Genomic DNA, 24,738 nt, shown 5'->3' with positions numbered 1-24,738 from the left:
TTTTTACTCCAGGAAAATGGTTATTTTACTTTTGTTAACCAACTTCAAATCAATTCAGAGAATGGTCTAGAGTTTTGTGAGTAAACCACTATTTTACGTATAGTGCTTGTATTTTCCCCAAAACGCTGCCTCACAGAGAGCACTTTAATTTTCCATGCTATTGCTACGTTGATCTCAACCTTGAAAAGAAAAGTAGTTTTGATCCTGGACTGAAAAGAAGAGGAGGTGGTGCATTTCACAGAAGAGGAATTATGGACGGCTAACAACATTAGTAAGATGCTCAACTTCACTAACAGAATGTAAACAAATGAATGTAACAATAGAATATCATCACACACACACACTCAGACAGGCAAACATGAGCATGGTAGCAAGAGAGGAAGGAAACTCTCATCTATCATTGGTGGAAGTATAAACAGATATAGCCTTTTAGAAAAGCATTCTGGTGCTATGTGTTAAAATTAATAATCCACATAGCCTCTTATTCAGTAACCCTACTCTTAGTATTCTATACCATAAAAATAAAAGTTTCAATGCATAAGGATATAGTGACAAAGAGATATTTGACAATTTTGGAAACAAAGTAAATGTCTACACAATGAGGCATAATTTAATATATTGTGATAATTTCATACATTATCACCTAGCCATTTGAAAGAATGACCCAGATCTATATATATTTCCCTGGAAATATGTTCTTGATAAACACCAAAGGAAAAAAGCTAGTATGGAGAAACAGATACAATATTCCATTTATGTAAAAGAAAGTGGCAAAATGTGTTTCATAGGTACCATGCATATTTGTATGTATGTGTATGTGAATCTAAGATAATGGAGAAAGTTATAGAAAGACATACACCAGGTAGTTAACTTTTGGTTGCATAATTGATGAGTGGGGGACGAGGTAGGGAGGGTAGGATTGAGTACAGGGAGAAGATACGTCAGTTCACAAAAACAACAGTATTTATTAAATATGTGTCCCAGTATGTAAGATATTTTTCCATTTATGCTGTTTTATACATAAGTGTGATATTACATAAAAATACATCAATGAATTTAACCAAAATACTACAAATCAGTATATATAAGAGTAGCAGGATTTCAAAGGACTTTTTTCATCCTTCCCTATAATTTGGTGTATTCTTTGAAGTTTTATAAAGATTATGCATTGCTTATATAATCATACAATCAATGGAGTGTGGGCCTCCCCCTATGACTTAGTACCCCTGCATGTTTTAGCTCTCAGACTTGTTCACATTGAGACTCCAACAATTTGTTAATTACAACTTAGATTTTCCTAGCCTGGAGTTGATTCCCACGGAGGTTTCTGGTACAGTAAGTTGTAACTCTCTATATCTGCCTGTCTGTCTCTAAAATTTTGGAGTAGCAGTTTTTCCTATGGCCTCACCTCTCTGATGGATTTGGAAGAGTTGATTTTTAAGTTTGTCCAGCTTGTTACTTGTTGTTACAATAAAGTGGTAACAACATGCTATTGCTATATTGATCTCAGACCTTAAAAAGAAAAGTTGCTTTGATCCTGGACTGAAAAGAAGAAGAGGTGCTGCATTTCACAGAAGAGGAATTATGGATGGCCAACAACATTAATAAGATGCTCAACTTCACTAACAGAATGTAAACAAATGAATGTAACAATAGAATATCACCACACACACACTAAGAGAGGCAAACATGAGCATAGTAAGCTGCTTGCATGCTGAATCAGAAACAAAAAGTCTGAGCAGGTAGATTTTCCAATGGGTTTATCATTGGCAATGAATATTTAATTGACTACATTGTATTTTCAGCTCTATGAAAATTAGAAAATAAGAGAAGACACGTATTATATGAATATACTCTAATAAGTTGAAGGTTATAAGGCACTTTCTCTAAAGCCCATAATAAACGTTTGTCTTTTTTTATTATTATTTTATTTTATTTTTGAGTTGAAATCTTGCTTTGTCATCCAGGCTGGAGTGCAGTGGTGCCATCTCGGCTCACTGCAACCTCTGCCTCCCACGTTCAAGCAATTCTCCTGCCTCAGCCTCCTAAGTAGCTGGGACTACAGGCGCCTGCCACCACTCCTGACTAATTTTTGTAATTTTAGTAGAGACGGGTTTCACCATATTGGTCAGGCTGGTCTCAAACTCCTGACCTCAGGTGATCCACCCACCTCGGCCTCCCAAAGTGCTGGGATTACAGGCGTGAACCAGCCAAATTTTTATCTTTATGTGGTATTTAGAACATATATGTAGAATATATAAAGCAGTAAGAAGAATATATATTTTTCCTTTTGAAACACACAATTTGCTAGATCCTTTAGACCTTTAACAAAAGTGATTTAATTTGACTTACAATAAGTTTCAGAATGTAATTTGTATACATTCTTTTGCTTATAACAGAATATCTAAAATTGGGTGATTTATAAAGAAAAGGAATTACCTTTTTATAGGAAAAAAAAAAGCTTTCCTATTCTGAAATTATACAGTTTGCTCAAGGGTTACATCTGGTGAGAGCATTCTTTTTTAGTGGGGACACTGCGGCATCCTGAGGTAGTTCAGAACATCATGTGGTGAGGGGCTAAGCATGCCAACATGCTAGCACAGGTCTCTCTTCCTGTTCTTATAAAGCCACCGGTTACCCTCCCAGGATAAGCCATTAATCCACTCATGGATAAATGCACCCATGATCCAGTCACCTCTTAAAGGCCCTGCCTTTCAATACTGCCACACTGGGGATTATGTTTCGACATGAGTTTTGGAGGGAACATTCAAAATATGGCAGAGACTTAACAGAAACAATGAACAACCTTCAAAAACAGATAGATCATGTAAGCAGAAAGATGCAAATTCTAAGAAAGCATCAAAAAGATACGCCTTAGATCAGAAACAATGAAACAGAAATGAATTCCTTTGACGGGCTTATTAGTAGATTGGACACAGCTGAAGAAAGAATCACTGAGCTTCTGGATATAACAATAGAAACTTCCAAATTGAAAAGCAAACAGAAGAAAGATTGAAAAATACAGAACAGAATATCGGAGCACTGTGGGACAATTCAGAGAGTATAACATACAGATAATGGAAAAAAAAAAAACTGAAAGAAAAAAAAGGAGAAGGAATATTTGAAACAATAATGACAGAATTTCCCCAAATTAATCTCAGACACCAAACCAAACCAAAGATCTAGGAAACCGAGGGAATAATAAGCAGAATAAATTCCAAAAACCCTACACCTAAGTATACCATATTCAAACAACAAAATCAAAGGCAAGGGAAAAATCTTGAAAGAAGCCAGATGGAAAGAACACCTTACCTATAGAGGAACAAAGAGAACTCCATTTGACTAAGTCGACTATTTAAGCACTGGAAAGGGGCTCAGAGCTATCTGGACAGGGAATTCAGGCTTCTGCTACCCAGATCATGGTCTAGGAGGGAAAAACATTTTCCTTGGTCCCAAGGACAACTTGCCCCTTGACTTACTAAGGCAAGGATTCCTTCTCTCTGGGTGTAGGGCAGGTCTTCTATTAGATTACCTGCCACACACAGACCTCAACAAATCATGATTGAATGAACCATGCAAGCAAGAAGAAAGTGGAGTAAATTATTCAAAGTGTTGAGAGAAAAGAAATCCACCAACTTAGAATTATATAACCTGTGAAATAATCCTTCAAAAGTGAAGGAGAGGCCAGGCATGTTGGCTCATGCCTGTAATCCCAGCATTTTGGGAGGCCGAGGTGGGCAGATGACCTGAGGTCAGGAGTTCAAGACCAGCCTGGCCAACATGGTGAAACCCAGTATCTACTAAAACTGCAAAACAAATTAGCCAGCCATGGTGGCGGGCGTTTTTAATCCCAGTTACGCAGGAGGCTGAGACAGGAGAATCGCTTGAAACTGGGAGGCAGAAGTTGCAGTGAGCCAAGATCACGCCATTGCACTCCAACCTGGGCTACAAGAATGAAACTCTGTCAAAAGAAAAAAAAAAAAGAAAAGGAAGGAGAAATAAAAACTTATTTAAAAAAAATGGAGGAAACTTGTTGCCCGTAGACCTGTCTTATAAGAAATTTAAGAGATGTTCTTCAGAGAGAAGGAAAGCAATATAGGTCAAAAACTCAGGTATTCACAAAAAATGAAAAACATCAGAGAATAATTGAAAGTAAAAAACTTTTTCTAGTATTAATTGATCAAATAGTTACCAGTTTACTGAAAATAATAATGACAGCAATATATTTGATTATATATGCATATAAATGTATGTGTGTGTGTATATATGTTCTTATGTATAAATGAAATGAATGACAATTATAGAAGGTACAGGAGTAAGGAATTAGGAACATTTCATTTTTATGAAATATTTGCACTATCCATGAAGCAGTACGGTGTTATTTGAAAATAGATTTGTTGTAAACGTATATTGCAAACTCTATGGCAACCACTAAAAAGGGTTAAAAAAAAGAAGTATAATTAATATGATAAGAAAGGAGAGAAAATCATATAAAAGGTTTAACTAAAACCACAAAATGTGGAAAAGGCGTGGAAGACCAAAATAGAAACAGAAAACAAGGATAACAAAATACAGTAAAAAATATAGTAGATATTCAACTTTATCACTTTAAACATCAGTGATCTAAATATATCAGTTATAAAACAGAGATTGTGTGGATGAATCAAAAAAAACAAGACCTAAATATATATTATCTACAAAAAACTACGTTAAAGACGAATACAAATTAAAAGTAAATAATAATGGAGAAAAGTATATCATGCTAACACTAATCAAAAGAAAGTGGGAGTAGCTACATTATTTTTAGACAGATCACATTTTAGAGCAAGAAAAGTTATCAGGGGTAAAGAGAGGCATTATATAATGGTAAAGGAATCAATACTCCAAGAGCACATAGCAATTGTTCATGTGTATGTACCTAACAACCAAGTGTCAAAATATATGAGGCAAAAACTAATAGAACTTTATTGAGAAATAGATGAATCAACTAGTATATTTGGAGACTTTAACACCTGTCTGTCAGAGCTATATGTCAGATAGATTTAGCAGGCAGAAAATCAGTAAGGATATAATTGAATTCAACAGCACTGTCAATCAACTGAATAAAATTGACATCTAAAGCTACATCTAACAATAGCAGAATACATATTCTTCTTAAGCTAACATGGAACATTCACCAACATAGGCCACATTTTTGACCATAAAACATATCCGAACAAGTTTAATAAAAATCACACTCCTTGGTATTTACCTAAATGAACTACAAACATGTCCACACAATAGCTAGAAAGTTCCAAAATACTTAAAGATTAAGCCATACCTTTCAAAATAACACGTGTCCAAAAATAAATCCCAAGAGTAATTTAACAATATTTCAACTAAAACAAAATGAAAATTCAATGTATCAAAATGTGTGAAAAGCATTAAAGCAGTGCTTAAAGAAAGATATATAGATTGAATGCATATATTAGAAAAGAAGAAAGATCTAAAATTAGTCATCTAAAGTTTCACCTTAGAAAACTAGAAAAAAAAAAATACAAATTAAACCCAAAGTAGCAGAAGAAAAAAAAAAATTAGAGAAAAAAATTAATGAAATTGAAAACAGGAAATCAATGGAGAAAATCAACAAAACCAAAAATTAATTCTTTGAAAAGATAAATAAACTTGATAAGCCTCTAGCCAGGCTAGCTTTAAAAAAAAAAAAAATAAGGCAGACATTACTTACATGAAAAATTAAAGATGGGACTGGGTGCAGTGGCTCATACCTGTAATCCCAGAGCTTTGGGAGGCTGAGGTGGAGGGATCACTTGAATCCAAGAGTTCAAAACTAGCCTGGGCAGCATAGTAAGACCACATCTCTACAAATATATATTTTTAAATAGTCAGGGTTGGTGATCTATGCCTGTGGTCCCAGCTGCTGAGGAGGCTGAGGCAGGAGGATTGAGCCCAGGAGGTCGAGGCTGCAGTGAGACATGATTGTGCCACTGCATTCCAGCCTGGGTAACAGAGTGAGATACTGTCTCAAAAAAAAAAAAAAAAAAAAAAACCAACAAATAAATAAGTAAATATATAAAATTAAAATTACAGATGGCACATCAATGTAGAACCTATGAACATTAAAGAAAATAAAGGAATATTATGAACAGCTCTATACCCCAAAATTCTACCAATTTCTTGAAAGACACAATGTGCCAAAATGTACACAAGAATAAATAGACAATATGAATAGGCCTATATGTAAAAAGAAATTGAATCAATAGTTAATAACCTTCCAAAACACACAACACCCTAGGTTGGTTCCCTAGTGAATTCTGTCAAACATTTAAGGAAGAAATTGTATCAATTTTCTACATCTCTTCCAGAAGATAGAAGCAGAGAGGATACTCCATGCCTCATTTTATGAGGCCAGCATTATCTCAGTATCAAAACCAGAAAAAGACATTATAATAATCAAAAAAAATTTTAGAACTAATTAGTGATTATAACAACATTGCAGGATATGAGGTTAACATACAAAAATCAATTGCATTCTTATATACCAGCGATGAGCAAGTGGAATTTCAGACTAGAAACATGTTAGCATTTTCATTAGCACTCCAGAAAAATGGAATACTTTCCATTAAATGTAAACAAAATATATACAAGATCTATATGAGGAAAACTGCAGAACACTTATGAAAGATAACAAAAAGAACTGAACAAACACAGAGATATTTCAGTTTTATAGCTACAAAGACTCAATATTATCAAGATATAAATTCTCCCAAATTGATTTATACAGTGAATAAAATTACAAACAAAAATTCCAACAAGTTATTTTGTGGATTTTGATAAACTATTTCTAATGTTTATATGGAGTGGCAAAAGACCCAGAATAGCCAACTTCATGTTGAAGAAGAAAAACAAAGTAGGAGAACCTGCACTACCAGAATTCAAGACTTACTGTAAAGCTTCAGTAATCAAGACAGTATGGCATTTGCAAAACGATAGACAAATACATTAATGGAAGACAATAGAGAGCCCAGAAATAGACCCACATAGATAGAGTCAACTAATCTTAGACAAGGGAACAAAGGCCTTTACAAGGGAGCAAAGATATAAGGGAGCAAAGATAGTCTTTTCAACAAATGGTGCTGGGACAGCTGGAAGTCCACATGACAAAAAATAAGTCTAGGTATATGCCTTACAGCCTTCACAAAAAATAGCTCATTATGGACCGTGGATCTAAATGTAAGAAGACAAAACTATAAAACTCCTAGAAGGTAACATAGGAGAAAACCTTGATGATCTTGGGTATAACACTGACTTTTTACATACACCCTTAAAGGCATGGCCCATAAAATAAATAAATAATAAGCTGAACTTTATTAAAATTAAAAACTTCTGGTCTGCCAAAGAAAATGTTTTTTAAAATGAGATGGCAAGCCACAGACTGAAGAAAATATTTGCAAAAGATACATCTGATGAAGGATGATTATCCAAAATATACCAAAATACTTTTAAAACTCAACAATAAGACAATGGACAAATTTATTAAAATATGGACAGAAGACCTGAACAGACAAGTCACCAAATAAAATTGACAGATGGTAATAAACATAGGATAAAAGGTTCAATATTCTATGTTAGTAGGAAATTGAGAATTAAAACAACAATGCGATACAACGACATACCTATTCGAATGTCCAAAATTCAAAACACTGATAATACCAAATGCTGGCAAAGTGTGGAAGAGGAAGGGCTCTTGTTTATTGCTAGTGGGAATGCAACATGGTACCGACACTTGGGAAGATAGTTTAGCAATTTCTTATAAAACATACTTTTACCATATGATCCAGAAATCACACTCCTTGGTATTTACCCAAATGAATTGAAAACTAGTCCACACAGAAATCTGCATATGGATGTTTACAGCAGATTTACTCACAATTGCCAACACCTGGAAGCAACCATGTTGTTCTTTGGTAAGTAAATAAGTACACGTGGTACATTCGGACAATGGACTGTTACTCAGTGCTGAAAAGAAATGAGTTATCAAGCCATAAAAAGACATAGAGAAAGCTTAACTGCATATCATTAAGTGAAAAAGTCAGTCTGAAAATGCTACATTCTGTATAACTCCAACTATAGGGAAATCTGGAAAAGGCTAAATTTTGCAGTAAAATGATGAGTGGTTGCCAGGGTTTGCAGGAGGAGAGAATAGTCACAGTACAGAGGATTTTTAGGGCAGTGAAACTGTTCTGTATGACAGTGCAATAATGGAGCCATGTCATCATATATTTGCCCAAACCCACAGGATGCGCAACAACAAGAGTGAACCCTAGTGTGAACTATGGACTTCGGGTGATAGTGATTTGACAGTGCAGGTTCATCAATTGTAACCAATGCACCCTTCTGGTGTGGGAGGTCAAATAGTTGGCAGTTGTGCCTCTGTGGAGAAAGAGGGTATATGGAAATTCTCTATACTTTCCACTTAGTTTTGCTATGATGTTAAAATTTATTGTATATCCTTAATTAAGAACCTATTATTCCCCCCAAATTTTGCTAGATGCTGAAAATTCGAGGATGAGCAAGATATTGTTCGTATTTCCCTAGATCTTGGATTCATTTGGAACAGAGTTCACATAAACAAAGAACTGTAAAAAAAAGTGATGAAATTGCCACAATAGAGGTATATAAAAATGTTCACCTCATTTATACGTTCTCATTTTTCAATTCTTCTTTACATCATAAAATGCAATAATATATTTAAATGTTTTGATGCATTTGTATGCCTTCAGTCATCAAGTAAAATGTATTTTAATGTTATTACTGATATTGTTTTTCCAAGAAAGGTAGCTTATAAAAATGATGAGTTAAATGAATTGCCAGTATTAGTATTAGTATTTTAAAATGAAGAATAACTTGTAGAATTTTATGTATATGTTATACTTAATAATAAAAAGAATCTTCTATATATAATATTTAATAATATAATACGCTTAATAATACATTATATGTAAGAATATGATTATACATACCTAATTACATTTTATATTTCTATTGGAAAAGTTTTTTAAAAAATGCTTTGTGGAATTTTCCTCTCTCTTCTCACTCTTACACCTTCCTTTCCTCAGTATCAAAGCAAGTAAAGTCTTACATTTTTAAAAATAGAAATAATAACAATAACAAAAAAGGAAAGGAAAGAAAGTCAGAAACACAACATTAACAGAATGCATATTTAACCAAGTCTGGGAGATCAAGCCAGACAGCACTTGGTAAATACTCTTTGGAGACAGTAATGCTCAAAGGTTGTGTTTGCTGTTGTGCTTGACGTTTGTTTTGCGTGTGATCTAAGACACCAGATGACCAGTAATCTCACTTGCCCTTTCTTTCTCTACTCTCTGTGGGCTCCGCACACACCTCCTTCCCCTGCAACCTTGCCTGCCCCTGGCCATCGCCCAGCTCACTGTTCTTCCAAAGATGTCTGGGATGGTTAGGATTCAGCAGGTCACACCTTAGCCTGTCAGGACCTGGCGCCTCCTGTGCCCAGCATTAGTCCATCGCTTCATTTCACCTCCAAAGAGCCCAGCGACAAGTCTGCCTTGTTAGACACAGATCTCAGTGAGCCCAAGGCAGCCAGCAGTTTCCCGTTTGGTTTCCTGTCATATCTCCTTATGTTTTGGCAGTCTGAGATATCCACAGTCCCTATTAACCTTAGCAAGGGCCATGCCAAGGAGGATGAATTGCTGGGGTAGGTGACTTCACTCAAGGGCTGTTAGATTTAGTCTGCACAAGGTCAGCATTTACAGACTGAGTATGGTTGGGTTTTAGTTTAGTTTATTTCAAATCTCCAGCCTTTTACTTCAGTTATGCAAGTTAAGGGAAACTGTCCATGGCACTTAGGTTTACAAGGTTTCATTTAACTTATCACACATTATCAGTTTTGAGCTTCACGACAATCCTGCAAGATAGATGGGTAAATATTTCCTATGTTCCACTGGATTTCATTCATTTGTTATCCATTCATTCGTTTAACAAACTTCTTTGAGAATCTGCTCTGTATCTAGCACTGTACTTGGAGTGGAGCTACATACTAACGTGTTCTTATTCTCCATGGACTACTAGTCTTACAAGAGAAGCAAAGAATCAGGTAAACACTGCACAAAATGCAATTACAGATATAAGCAAAAAACAGAGAAGAGTGTACCCAGTAAGGTGGGTAAGAGGGTACATTTAAGAGATAGATGCTCAGAGGAGGTTTTGCTGAGTTGGAATCTGAAGAAATAAGACCTTTCCAGGAAAACAAATACAAGACCGTAACATATTTTGCCCCTATTTAGTACTCCCATGAACCCTAAAACATTCTAATTCATATGACTGCCTCTTTTCAGATTCAATCTAGGTTTAATGCAGTTATAAGAATGAGGCAGTCAATTAGCAAATAACTGGCACAAATAAGACAAAAACTCATTCCATATGACTTGTATTTAGCGTGTTTTTGTGAATCAAGAGTATTTTCCTCGGAGGAACTAATTCTGTTTTAAAGAAAGCATTGAAGGTAGAGAAGAAATACATTATAAACTAAGACAATTTCAACCTAGTTATCTCCCAGATAACAAAAATGGACAAGATTTCCCACTTACATTTTAAGTGAGGCTTATTATATGGTGAAGGTTTTGAGTTTTGTGAAGCACAGGCTTCAAATTTTGCTAAATAAAAATGGTGCTCGATTTATAGTTAAATTTCATCCTGAAGAATTTTTTTTTCAGGAAGCATTAAAGAACTTCTACCCAGCCAAAAGTATGTTTTAAAGTCATTTTATTGGATAATGAAAGGAAGTGAAACATGTAAAAGAATATCAATGCGTTCCTCTTGTAGACTTTCCTGGAAAAACAGTTGAAAAAACTTCACAAAAGATCACTAAGAAAGATGACTCATTGGAAAACCATGATCTGTCTCAATAGACCATGCCAGGTCTGTCACGATTTGCTGTGTGGCTCTGGTAAAAAAGATTTTACCAGAGTGAGTCCTTCTGTCTTCTTTCGTATGATAAAGGTACTGGTTACTATTGTATTCCAATTTACAGTGTTTTAGTCACTAAATTAAATGATGTATGGGAAATAATTTGAAACACAAAATACTATGCATAATAAAGTACTAAAAAGAAAAATGTTTGCATTTATTATTATACATTAAATATGTTGTGTAATTAATGAAGAATGATGCGTTTATCAGTAGACATTTGAGGGAAAGATTTGATGTAGACATCTCAGTAAAACTTAATGTTTTCTTATGGGTAGATTACAACAACTCCTGTCATGTTACCTGCAATTCACTTTAAATATTTCATCATAGATTGTATGACACAGGCATAGCCTGGAGATATTGTGGGTTTGGTTCCAGACCACCACAATAAAGTGAGTCAGGCAAATTTTTTTATTTCCTAGTGCACGTAAAAGTTATGTTTACACTTTCCGGTAGTCTATTAAGTGTGGGATAACATTATGACTACCAAATAATTATACATACCTTAATTAAAAACGCTTTATTACAAAAAAGAAAAATAAAAAACTCTTTTCATTAAAAAGAGTTAGGACTTTTCTTGGATTGGGCTTTGGTTTTAGGGAACATTTTGGTCAGTTTGATCTTCTTTCCAAAACACTAAAACTTTCTCCTTATCAGCAATAAGGCTGTTTGCTTTCTTATCATTCGCGTGTTCACTAGAGCAGCACTTTCAATTTCCTTCAAGGACATTTTCTTTGCATTCGCAGCTTGGCTAACCGTTTGGCCCAAGAGGCCTAGCCATTGGCCTATCTTGACTTCTGACACGCCTTCCTCACTAAGCTTAATCATTCTAACTTCTCATTTAAAGTGAGCAATGTGCAACATTTGGTTTCACTTGAACACTTAAAGCCCATTGTAGGTTTATACGTTGACCTAATTTCAATATTGTCATGTATTAGAGAATAGGGAAGCTTGAGGAGAAGGAGAGAGACGGGGGGAACGGCTGTTCGGTGGAGCAGAACACACAACATTTATCAATTAAGTTCACCCTGTTACATTTGCATGGTTCATAGCACTCCAAAACAATTACAGTAGAAACATCAAAGATCACTGATCACAGATCTTCATAACAGCTATGAAATAATAAAAAAGTTTGAAATATTGCAAGAATTACTAAAATGTGACATGGAGACATGAAGTGGGCACATGCTGTTGGAAAAGTGATGCTCATAGACCTACTTGAAGCAGAGTTGTCACAAACCTTCAGTTTGTACAAAATGCAGTATCTGTGACATACAATGAAGTGAAGTGCAGGAAAACAAAGTATGCCATAGATGAGTGAATAAGTTAACTGTACTCTACTTGCTAGAGTGAATTGTTAACATTTGAAGTATTATAATTAGAGATCTACCCTCCAGGAATGGTTAGAGCATTTAAAAGGTCATGGCAGGGTGCTGTGGCTCACGACTGTAATCCCAGCACTTTGGGAGGCTGAGACAGGTGGATCATGAGGTCAGGAGTTCGAGACCAGCCTGGTCAACATAGTGAAATCCTTTTTCTACCAAATAAAAAAACAAAAAACAAAAATTAGCCAGGTCTGGTGGCACGCCCCTGTAGTCCCAGCTACTCAGGAGGCTGAGACAGGAGAATCACTTGAACCCGGGAGGCAGAGGTTGCAGAGAGCCGAGACGGCACCATTGTACTCCAGCATGGATGAAAAGTAAGACTGTCTCAAAAATAAAAACAAAAACAAAAAAAGAAAGATCACAATCATTATTTCATAACGGAGGTTATTCCAAGTGCAATGACTTCATATCACAATGACTGTAATATCACTACCTCCATCTGCATTTGAACAGAAGAGCTCTTTGAAACACATTTTTCCATTTTGAGAACCTGAGGAGCCAGGATCCTAACATCCTTAAAAGCTGTGTCCTAGTCTTAGAACTCCTGTTCTCGTCCGTGGGCCATTGGCGTAATAAAGGATTCACCTAATTATGGCTAGATGACTAGCACATTTTTTCTCAAGACTATTGTCACTGGGCTTCCAGAGAATATTTTGTGCAAAGTACTGGTCAGTGCTTGAAGGGCAGAGAGATGGAATTTCACTTACTTGAAAGAACCGATTGTTTGAATGTTTTTGTACCTACTTGACAACAAATCTGTCGTATGCTAAATTTTGTCAGAAACCGGCTTTCATGTAACATCCCACCTGGTATGTTAGAGAGAGAGGAAATAGAGCTTATAGCTACTTCTAATGTGGAGAAAGAGGGAGAAAAGCGAGGGTACTAGAAAATCAATTGAAAGAGCCTAAAAACGGTGAATGGAAAAACTGCCTAAATGGACTTTACCAAAATTCTCTTTTTAGTATTATTTGGAATATCAATCCAATTTTTTCTTACAAATGTGCCAAGCATCTACTATAAATTGCAGGTGTTGAAGGAATGATTACTTAGTGTCCCACATACGAGTTCCTGTTCTAAAGACTTCAAATATTTCTTGAAAGCACTGAGGAATTAATGATATTCCACTTTTATAAATCCTGAGTCATGTAGCTTACTTTACCTCCTTTTTTACTTTGGCTTCCAGAGAAGTCTGTGTTAAGTTTGATGTTCAATTATACATCCTCTAATATCATCCAAACAGCTTTTATTTTCATTTTCTTCCCTTATGTGGCCTTTATTTTTAATTCTGATAATATTGCTCTATATTTTATATAATGCTTAATTTGTATTTAAGTTTTGCTGCCTTATATCCTTTGTAGAACCACAATAATTCAAAATACAAACATATACTTACAAGTAAACTTATATATAAAATGGATTTCAAACCAGACTGCTATAGAATTCTATAACACTAAATAAGATTATCTCTTCTCTATCAGTTTATTTTCATAGTAAATAATTGAAAATTCAGAGAAATGAGTGAACATTAGAAGCAACAGTATAAAAGCTGAGTGCTCATTGTAAAAGAAATACATTTTAATGAGTTGTAAATCATGGGAAAATAGAAAGTGTGAACATTTCAAATAAGAAACTTCCTTAATGCACGTGTATAATTAAGGGTTTCCTCAAACAATAAAATTAAAATTTCTCATTATACTTTTACATAATGTCTTTCAAAATATATTGTAATACTTTAGTTTTTTCTAAATTTTCTATACTTGGAAAAAACTTGCTGAGCACAGATTTTTAAATCAATAAGTTATTTTTCTATTCCTGCCACCTCCACTCCTCCCATCTCCAAGCTAATGATAAATAGAGAATTAAATATAAGAAAACGCTTTAATAACGTTATGAAACTTGGTCTGCTCTTCTGTAGGTGCTGAAATTCTTCCTTCTAGAAAGTCAGAAACATTTATTCAAATGGGCTACAGCCATTGATTGGTTAGTCTTGCTTTCAACATTTATGAAGCAGTGGCCCAATTTGTCCTTTTAACATTTATTTCCTTTGTGCCCAACATCTTGGAGGTTTCAAATTAGGATTAATTTCTTAATCTTCATGTTGTAGTACTTATCATCTCTCTCATTAGTCTAATTTGAGTTAATTAGAGTCTGTGGTTAGTTCTCCATCTGTGTTATAGTAGAACAATTGAAAAGAGAAGCACAGACACAATTATGCCATTGTATTGTCTGGAGGAGACAGAAAGCCAGTGGGGCTTCCCTTATTAGGTTAACATCTACCTGACTTCAAAATGATTCAATGATATAAATAGCAATGGGAGCCATTGGGAATTCCAAATCCCACCCCTTTTTCCTTTATCCACCCTTACAATCCAATTAATTCAAAGGTGATGGAGGAAGAGAAATGTTCTACATGTCAAAATGACAATGTCCATTAAATGATTTACCAAATGAGTAGTGTGTGTGATAGTTGTGTGTGAATTCACATTTTTACATTTAAAATAAATTTCCGTTTTGTCATGTTTTATTAAAATTCCCCTTCAAATCCATGTGGATGAAGTATATGTCTGAATAATCTTTTGGTGACCACAAGGGTTTGATAAACATGAGAATGAAATAAACATAAAATATTAGTGTTTCCATTATATTGAAAACCTGGCAGCTGTGGTATGGTTTGATACCCCAAAAGGAAACTTTGCTTAGGGGTATAGATTTTGGGAGGCAACTTTTGTTATAAACCTAAGACATTCTTCAAAATCTATGTGAGGTAGACCAGTTCTGAATCTCAGTGCACAAATATATCTATAATAACACCAAAAGAGGCATAATATTTGATATAATTAAATATACTTGCCATTTACTGCATTCAAGTAACTATAAGCTTCCAATTTAGTGGTTTAAAATTAGTAACTATTAAAAGTATAATCAATGAGTCATCACTATTTAGAAAATACAGATATCTTTTTAAATATATAGGTACCAACAATACTATTGTATAGGGAGAAAGATCTTAAAACTCATTCCTTAAGAAAATTCTAATTGAAAATCACTAGGAGCCATTAGAACATGAATAAATGTAAAACAAATAAAAAACAGATTTTAAGGTACCAAGATCAGGTGGTAGGAAATAAAATAAATGTCAGCTACTTAAGAAATCTACATTGAATAAGAAACTACTAATACTCTTCCAAAAGGGATATTAAGGAATTATCCTAAAGATATTCTCTTCAGAGCCCTCTAGATTCATAAAAGCACCAGCTAAGTTGTTTCCCTTATCTTTAAATAAAATATATAGCATGAAAACATTGTTTATTTTTAACAATGTTAAAAATAAATAGGTTTTAATTGACTGTAATGCAAAGTTGTTTCTTAAAGGTAGCTATTATTTGCAGGAACATTTTCAAGGGAGAACTTTTATTCATGGATTCAGGTAGATAAGTTATATAGAAGTAATTATAAAAATATGTTAACTTTGGGGAGATACTATATATACTCTTTGGGTCTTTTAATTAAAACACATAAATTAAATAATAAAATATGATTACATGTTTTTATTGGAAACCAAAATTCAGTGAGACATATGGTTGGGTCTGTTCTTAGCCTATAAATGTTATATTCAATTTTAGTTGCAATGTTTATGTCTATGAGACTGCTTCACAAGCTATAGGAGCTATAATTTTATTGCAAAGGGCAAATGTGATTATTCTGAATTCTATACCAATCCAAAGAGACATTTCAATTCCAGTTTCTTGGCTGTAAAATGAGGACAATATCTGCTTAACATCTCCTTGTATTACTACAAGAACATTGATAAAATGTATGTGATAGTTGGGGGAATAGTAAAACCTTTGGCAAATGTAAGGTGGTCCCAGAATTTTCACTGCATATTACTTTCAGTAATACACTCCACCTGGATGATTTGGGCAGAAAACAATCATCTGAGAATGTTTTTTATAATATTGCATGTTGATGAAAACATGCAGAGTTAGCTAGCCTGTATGCTGTCTTTGTGCCAATTAGGAAAGAAGCTCCTTATGCCAGACAAACGCAGGTTTTTGCCAGGGGCAAGGTTTCATGAGCGTAGTACAAACTGGGTCTTTTAGTCAGCAGTCCTCTGTTATAAATAACCTTTCCAACTGTACACTGTGACCCTGCAAAGATGCTTGGATATTATAAACTCAGGTTTTTACTAAAAATAAAAACTAACCTAATATGGGGCTCTGAGCACTTTACTAGCAATTGAAATGGTCCCACAAGTTAAGGAGAAATTTTTGCCCTGTGTCATTAGATTAGCTGTGGCTATTATGAAAACCTGATCTTTAGTCAGTTTTTATAGATATGCTCAAAAATACATATAATGATAATTGGCGACAGATTTTATAAACTGCAAAGACTGGTGAGTTTTAATTTCTATCTACAATGTAGATCAATGTTATCCAGTTTAAAATATAATAAGCCATGTATGTAATTTAAATTTTTCTAGGAGTCACTTTTTAAAAAAATTAAAAAGGGCCGGGCGCGGTGGCTCAAGCCTGTAATCCCAGCACTTTGGGAGGCCGAGGCGGGCGGATCACAAGGTCAGGAGATCGAGACCACAGTGAAACCCCGTCTCTACTAAAAATAAAAAAATAAAAAAAATAAAAAATAAAAAAAAAATTAGCCGGGCGAGGTGGCGGGCGCCTGTAGTCCCAGTTACTCAGGAGGCTGAGGCAGGAGAATGGCGGGAACCCGGGAGGCGGAGCTTGCAGCGAGCTGAGATCCGGCCACTGCACTCCAGCCTGGGCGACAGAGCGAGACTCCGTCTCAAAAAAAAAAAATAAATAAATAAATAAAAAATAAATAAATAAATAAATTAATTAATTAATTAAAAAGGTGAATTTTAAAGAATTTCAATAATATATTTTATTTAATCCCACATATCCAAAATATTATTAATCCAACTCATAAACAATATTGAAAACCAATACCTGTTTCCCTTTCTTTCTTTGTTTTTCATAACTGTGTGTCTTATACTTAAAACAAATCTCAATCCAAAGGCTAAATTTTCATCAGATGTACTTTATCTGTATTTACATTTTTTTTTTTTTTTTTTTTTTTGAGACGGAATCTCACTCTGTCGCCCAGGCTGGAGTGCAGTGGCCGGATCTCAGCTCACTGCAAGCTCCGCCTCCCGGGTTTACGCCATTCTCCTGCCTCAGCCTCCCTAGTAGCTGGGACTACAGGCGCCCGTCACCTCGCCCGGCTAGTTTTTTTTTGTATTTTTTAATAGAGACAGGGTTTCATCGTGTTAGCCAGGATGGTCTCGATCTCCTGACCTTGTGATCCGCCTGTCTCGGCCTCCCAAAGTGCTGGGATTACAGGCTTGAGCCACCGCGCCCGGCCTATCTCGATCACAAAATTTGTGATCGAGAAAGTTATTCCAAGTTTATTTAACTTTTTCCTTTTCTTGGGAAAGGGTCTCAGTCTGTCACCCAGGCTGGAGTGCAGTGGCGCGATCACGGCTCACCGCAGTCTTGCTTTCCCAGGTCAAGTGATTCTCCCACCTCGGCCTCCTGAGCAGCTGGGACTACAGGCATGCACCACCACACCAGCTAATTTTTGTATTTTTTGTAGAGATGGGGTTTCTCCCTGTTGCTCAGGCTGGTCTCAAACTCCTGGGCTCAAGGGATCTGCCCGCCTCAGCCTCCAAAAGTGTTGGTACTACAGGTATGAGCCACTGTGTCCAGCCTTAACATTTTTTTAAAGTAAAATTTAAAAATCAGTTCTTGAGTCAAACTTTCCATGTTTCATGTGCTCAGCACTTATATGTGGCCTGTGGCTACTATGTAGGATGGTGCAGTTAGTTTATATAGCTACTATAAAATTTTTCAAATATTTATTTAGTAATCATCAGATATGCTTTTAGATTTTCTAAAGATATGATATCTGACTACATGGCAAACATTTTTAAAATTATATTCCTATGAAGAAGTTATTAATCAAATTTCAGCTACTTGAGAGGCTGACGCAGGAGGATTGTTTGAGGCCAGGAGTTCTAGACCAGCCTGAGCAACATAGCAAGACTCTCTTTATGTTTTAAAAAAATAAGTTATTAATCAAATACAAAAAGTAATAATTTCAATAAAATATATGAGGTTTATAGAAAAGATTTTGTAGAGTAATAGAAGTCAACCTTATTAAAATATTAGTTTCCCTGTATTTGCTTATTAACTTTGCGACTGTCATCTTTTTGTCAAAAAGTGACGTTTATATTTACAATAGTTACATTCACAATTTTCTGCTCAAAATATGAATAACTCAGATGCTGCCTCAGTAACAAAAAAGTATTTTCAAGTCTTCTAACATGATCAAACTTTGCCTGCCTGTTTTTACTTTCAAGAAAAAAAGTGAAAAACTCAGCTTATTTCTTTGATAATAAGAGTGGTTTTTTGATGTAGAGGGAAGAGACAGGAAAAATTTGATGCTTTATGTATGTTTTTAAAGCTGCAACTTGAAAAATAAAATTATGAACACAATTTAGAATATTCACTCTTCACCACTAACTCTGCTAGCCCCTGGCACAATAGAAGAATTGCAAAAATATACCAAACTTTTTTTTAAAACTCAATGTTTATTCCAAGTTATGTTATACAATTTTTCTACTTTTATATTCCTTCTATATATTCTGAAGACTGTTCAACTTTTAGAGACAAGATGCATTATTTTTATGGAAGAAAGTCTTGAAAATTTATTATATTATTTATACTATTATTGTCACCATTATGTGAGAAGCAAAATCAAATATAATAATCTTTCCTCTCCAAGTAAATGGATACATATTATTCAAATTCTTGATGTGCTTTTACTTAATTGAACTTAAATTTTTGAACATAAAGTTTGCATTAATTTAACATGTAAAAATATCTGTCAAATCTGTGTACCTATTTCAGAAATTAAATATTTTCATTAATCATAATTTTATTTGTTCAAATTATTTTTACCTTTAAAATATATATATCTTAAACTAACTTCCTTTTGTTTGACACATTGATAAGGTGAAAAAGACCAAATTTTTATAACAGAAAATCATATAAAATTGTTTTCCTTATAAATTATGTTGTTTTAAAAGTATATACTGAAAAGATCATACTATAAGCTTTTCTTGTCTAGTGCTTTATATAAATTTTCCTACCCAAGGCCAGTCACTAAAAAACTGTCTACAGTCCTGAGGGCCAATTAATTATTTAAAAATTGCAAGTCTTTCTCTTACTGAATCTTTTGAGTTTGCAAAATCTGTACAGACAACTACATGTCAAATGTACATGTAGTTGTCTGTACACAGACAACTTCATGTCTGGACTTTAGTTGGTATGAACTTGAATGACTTTTACGGGTAAATGACACAAACCTGTTCTAGGTTATCAAAGTGTTCTCTTTCTCATTGAAAATCACACAGAGTGCTCATGCAATTTCCTTCAGAGGAAGCAGATGTCTTGTTATGTTTCTGTTCATGACGTCCACAGAATAGGGCGGCATTGTAATACTTATTTCAGTAATGTAATTCATGGCACTATAAATATGCTGAATTGTCTGGTAATTCCATGAAGAGGCAGTGAACTGCAGTGACAAAGGAGAATTCTATGCAGAAAGTGATGTGCGAATAAGAAAAGCATGCAGCCTCATCTCTTGAAGAGACAATAGCTTTTGTAAGACAAATCCAAGCCAGGTGCCATGACTCATGCCTGTAATCCCAGCACTTCGAGAGGCCGAAGCAAGTGGATCACTTGAGGACAGGAGTTCGAGACCAGGCTGGCCAACATGGCGAAAACCTCGTCTCTCGTAAAGATACAAAAATTAGCTGGGTTTGGTGGTGTATGCTTGGAATCCCAGCTACTCAGGAGGCTGGGGCAGGAGAGTTAATTGAATCCAGTAGGCAGAGTTTGCAGTGAGATGAGATGGCACCACTGCACTCTAGCCTGGGCAACAGAGCGAGACTCTGCTAAAAAAAAAAAAAAAAAAACCCTTTGCGAACACTTTTTATACTAACATTTTATTGTGTTTAATGCTGCTTGTAATAAGTAATACACCAGTTGAAGCGTAGAAAAAAAATTCTTTCACATACATTTACTTAATTACAATAGTAACAGAGGGATTTACACTCCAGAATTTAAAAAGGGAGCTCCATCTTGATATCACTTACAAGCTTATGAACTAACTAAATCTTTTCTTATTTTGGTGTTCCTACTAGAAAATACGTTTTTCATAAATTTATAATGCCATATTTAGCCACATAAAGGTGAATATGTATTTATATGTATCATGAAGAACATGTCTACTTTTGTTTAAATTTAAACATAGTCTAGTTAAAACACAGTAATTCTTCACATTCTGTTTAAAAAAATACATCCAACCTTGTTGTTCTTCTTTAAATACAAAGCTGATGAGAGTTGTCACTTCGTATGTAAGGAAAGACCTTTGATTCCCCCCAGGAGGATAACTGTTGGTTGGCTTTGCCCCTTTACACTCATGTATAATTTTGGATTTTTAAGCTCCAGAATATAAGTATGGGCAAGGACAGAGCTAGTGAATGTGCTTAGAATGTTCTGACACATTCTTCACTCTTCTCTCGTCTACTCTGGGTTTTTGAACGTGGTTGCAATTCATTTCCCATGTTCTTTTTGCTAAAATAAACTGAGAATATTGGGAGGGAATTAGATCCAAAGTTTCTTCCTCCCTCCTTTCATGACTCCATTCCCATGAAAGCACGCTACTCCCACGTTGTCATCTAAAGATCATTCTACAATGCTACGTCTGTCACCCCTCTGCTGCCCTCTTGTAAAGAAGAGCAAGTTGTGAGATGTGTTTATTGCCCTGGTTTTCAAAATATGTCCCATAGCAGAAGCATTAGTAATTATCTGCGAATTTTTTAGGAAATCCAGATTCTTGGACACCACTCCAATCTACTAAATTAGAAACTCTGGGGCTAGGAGACCTCAATTCTTATTTTAACAAGTTGCCCAGGCGATTACGAGTTTGAGAACCATTGACTAGCGAAAGGCAAAACAGAATTGCCCCAGGTCGGTAGAATCAGCCTAGAATGCAAGTGCCTAGACTCAGCTTAGATCTAATCGCCCAAGAGCCTACATTTGTGTGATCATCAAGCTCCTCTTACACCTGTATTTAAAGATTATTTGGGTAATACTTGAAACAGAACTTCTCCAGGACTTTATTAACTTGAAGAAATTAATGACAGCATAGTCATATTTTAATAATGCAAAAAATAAATGAGAATATGAGTAATGAATAATTTTTATTAAATATTTCTTGTCTTTAAAGATGATATAGAAATTATTGGCCCTCTGATTATTGGCTCTACAAATGGGCACATCTGAATGCCAAAGAGTGATCAACAAAATCTTTGTGAAATTAGCTTTAGCGCTTCTGTTTGAGAAGTAAAATATCTCTTGTAGGACATTGGTGAACTAAACCACACTGATGTACTCAAATACCATTCTTACTTCCCTTCATCTTGTTATCAAAAAATTTATCTGAAGTACACCTGTGAAATGGTACTCAGTTCTTTTGGCACTTTCAGATAGTTGAATGCGTTAGTGCTCTGTTTTCATTAGCCTGTAAATTTGTGCAAACGTAAATGAACTGTGAGCACTATCATAATTGTTTTATAGTTTGCAGACAAGATTTACTGTGTATCCCTTTACTCAGAGCATGACTTCTTTCTCAGTTTACTTCTGGTAATTTCTATGTATTTTCATTTGATATATTTTTTTTAAAGTTATCATGGTGGCCAGTCTTATCTTTAAAAATATTTAGAGATCTAATAAGCACCATCATTTCAGAAAAAAAAAAAATTGAACCATCTTTCCTCTCAAAGCCAGTATTTCACAAGTGATCACAGTGATAGTTTGGCGTGAGTATAAAGTTTTCAAAGGGGGCTGACACTGGAACCACCTTATTGAAATAGGTAAGTTTTAAATACCCTAGATGAGAATGTATGTCTAAAAGCACAAGTTGTTGAAAGGTGACAAGTTATCAAGGGTGATTATGCTTAGCAGGCTTGATTTCTCTATACCTCAGGTATCCTCTCCCCCAGCTCCCACTGTCTCTGGGGAGACTTTGTGTGAAGTACAATGAAATTATCATCACTTGGGGGCTTGCACTGCCAGACATAATCCAGGTAAAACATTTGTGTGATGCAGCCAAGTATATGGCTTAGTGTACTCATGATGGGATTCCTTTTGCTCTGTAAAATGATAGGCACAGGCAGAAGGATTATGTAAATTATAAAGGGAATGAAATGTAATGCAGAGGGTGTAACTCTATGCTGGGCTGCCAAACAAGAGACGGCATGTACCTGGCACCATGCTGAAGGGAGATGTCTAAAAATGGAAGCACAGTTACTTTTTATAGGCATACTCCTCCCAGGGACTTACTCTACGTAGTTATATTAAACAATCTCCTCACAATTCCAATGTTACTGCCAGAGAGTCTAAATAATTCCATATTTTGCTGCCCACAGCTCTCTTGGAACAAACCTTAGGCTTTGGAATCATGGTGATTAACAATTTAATGTACTTTGTCTTCAGAACAATTTTTGTAAAAATCTGTTATGAACATGGTACACAAACAAAATGTTTTCCTGCATCTCCCCCTAGGACCATGATATGTGTTACTCTTATATTTAATAATTATGTATTGAACAGACTTACTTTAAGTCACGTGCTGTATTAGTTTCTGGGGATACAGTGCTAGCAAGACACAGTCCTGTAATAGCTGAGTGCATATGACAGATTCATAGACACCATAGTGTGGTAAGTTCCATGATCAGAAGTGATTAGATGCTTTGAATCAAGCATCTATTAGACCACATGAAGCAAAGACACTGACCCCACTCCTAAGGAGCCATGGAAGGTTTCCTAGAATACCGTCATATGAAGGTTGAGACCTGAAATAGTAATTAACCAAATGAAGAGAGAGAGAGAGGCAAGATGGGCAAGAAGAAAAAAAGAGAGAGAGGAAAAGATATAGATAGAGAAAATATCATAATCTAATTTCCATAAGCCAAAGAGGGAGTTCTATTCAGGGTGATAAAGTAACATGATGAAGCTCAATTTATGGGCAAGGAAGTACAGAGGTGAGGCTGTTAGAGGTGGTAAGCTAGGCCTACAACATGAAGAAAGTTTAACACAGCACACTAAGGAGTTTGAATTTTATCAGCCAGAGTACAACAGGGAGACACTGAATAGGCTTGTGCATTTGCAGTGGCGTGATGACTAAATTTGTGTTTTACAAGGAATGGACTGCCTCTGTAGAGAAAAAATTAGAAGGGCCAAGATTGGTAGAATATTTAGTGATCTATTCAACATTTTCTTTCCCTTATATGTAAAGCACAATGCCAGGAATGTTTCAGATGCTCAATAAATATCAGATGAAATATTATTTAAAATAATTTCCTCTTGTACTATACAGTCTAGTATAAGTATAGAAAAACAACGAATCCTTCTAGTAAATTTCTGTTACAGTCATTAGCTTTCTCCTAAGGCTACGGAGCTTTCTTTAGGGAACTCAAATCATTAACGATGACATCCTATCACCAAGCATTCAGGCAGGGGAGGGGGTGGTTTAAAGAGTAACTTTTCTCTTATCTATGAACTTTACCATCAAACTAATGTAACCCCAGTTGCAATAGAATGACTTAGCACTTTGCATATGGCCTTTTGAAATGATATATAGTCAAAAGCTTTCACCATAAAGCAATTCTTTCTTGTTATTATGTAACTACATTTGCGTAGTCAGTTCTCCTCTTTACCTCTCTCAAAATGCAGCGTCATCAGTGTGATGCCTAACTGCAAAAATATTTATCTATAGATTTACTGCCCACATATCCAACATGTAAAAATCAAGTGGCTATCTGAATCTTGACCTTGAAACAGATTGCTGCAGTGAAAGTTGAAAGCTGTTCAACCACAATTGCTTTTAACAGTGCAAGTTGATGATTAACAACTTTATCTACAACCTGATGTGGGGATAAGGATTTTTTTTTGTATTTATATTATATTTAATAGAGAAAACTTAAGTCAGCTGTTCCTTAAATATTTGCATGCAAAATAGTTTAATTTTAAGGTTGGAAAACTTCATATTAATGTTAAATTTGTTCTCTATAGATACATAATTTGAATTTCCATGGCAAATAAGTACCTTAATGAGCAGCCTGAGAGAATAAAGTGGACGTGGAATCATGTAGCACAGAGCTTGAAAGGCAGGCCCATCTGCTCTAAAGCATTGTGTTCCAGTTAGGAACAGAGGTCTTGAGAGCCTGGCACCTCTCCTTGTCCAGGCCTACATCGTTGAC

At 35.1% G+C, this 24,738-nt stretch overlaps 1 protein-coding gene across 19 annotated transcripts in view; it reads left to right on the top strand.

Moving 5' to 3' along the window:
* Positions 1-24,738, top strand: part of ALDH1A1 (aldehyde dehydrogenase 1 family member A1) — a 185,588-nt gene that overhangs the window by 70,293 nt on the left and 90,557 nt on the right. For 4 of the 19 annotated variants that reach the window (XM_045373119.2, XM_074017659.1, XM_065530704.1 and 1 more), the window contains one exon: positions 8,549-8,671. The exons of the other annotated variants lie outside the window; for them this stretch is intronic. The gene's annotated coding sequence lies outside the window, so the exon portion shown is untranslated. The remainder of the gene's footprint in view (positions 1-8,548; positions 8,672-24,738) is intronic. 19 annotated transcript variants of the gene reach the window in all.

Source organism: Macaca fascicularis, chromosome 15 (assembly GCF_037993035.2).
Source record: "Macaca fascicularis isolate 582-1 chromosome 15, T2T-MFA8v1.1".
Classification (NCBI taxonomy): domain Eukaryota; kingdom Metazoa; phylum Chordata; class Mammalia; order Primates; family Cercopithecidae; genus Macaca; species Macaca fascicularis.
The sequence above is the reverse complement of the archived record's forward strand: the minus strand, read 5'-3'. Positions and strand labels throughout refer to the sequence as shown.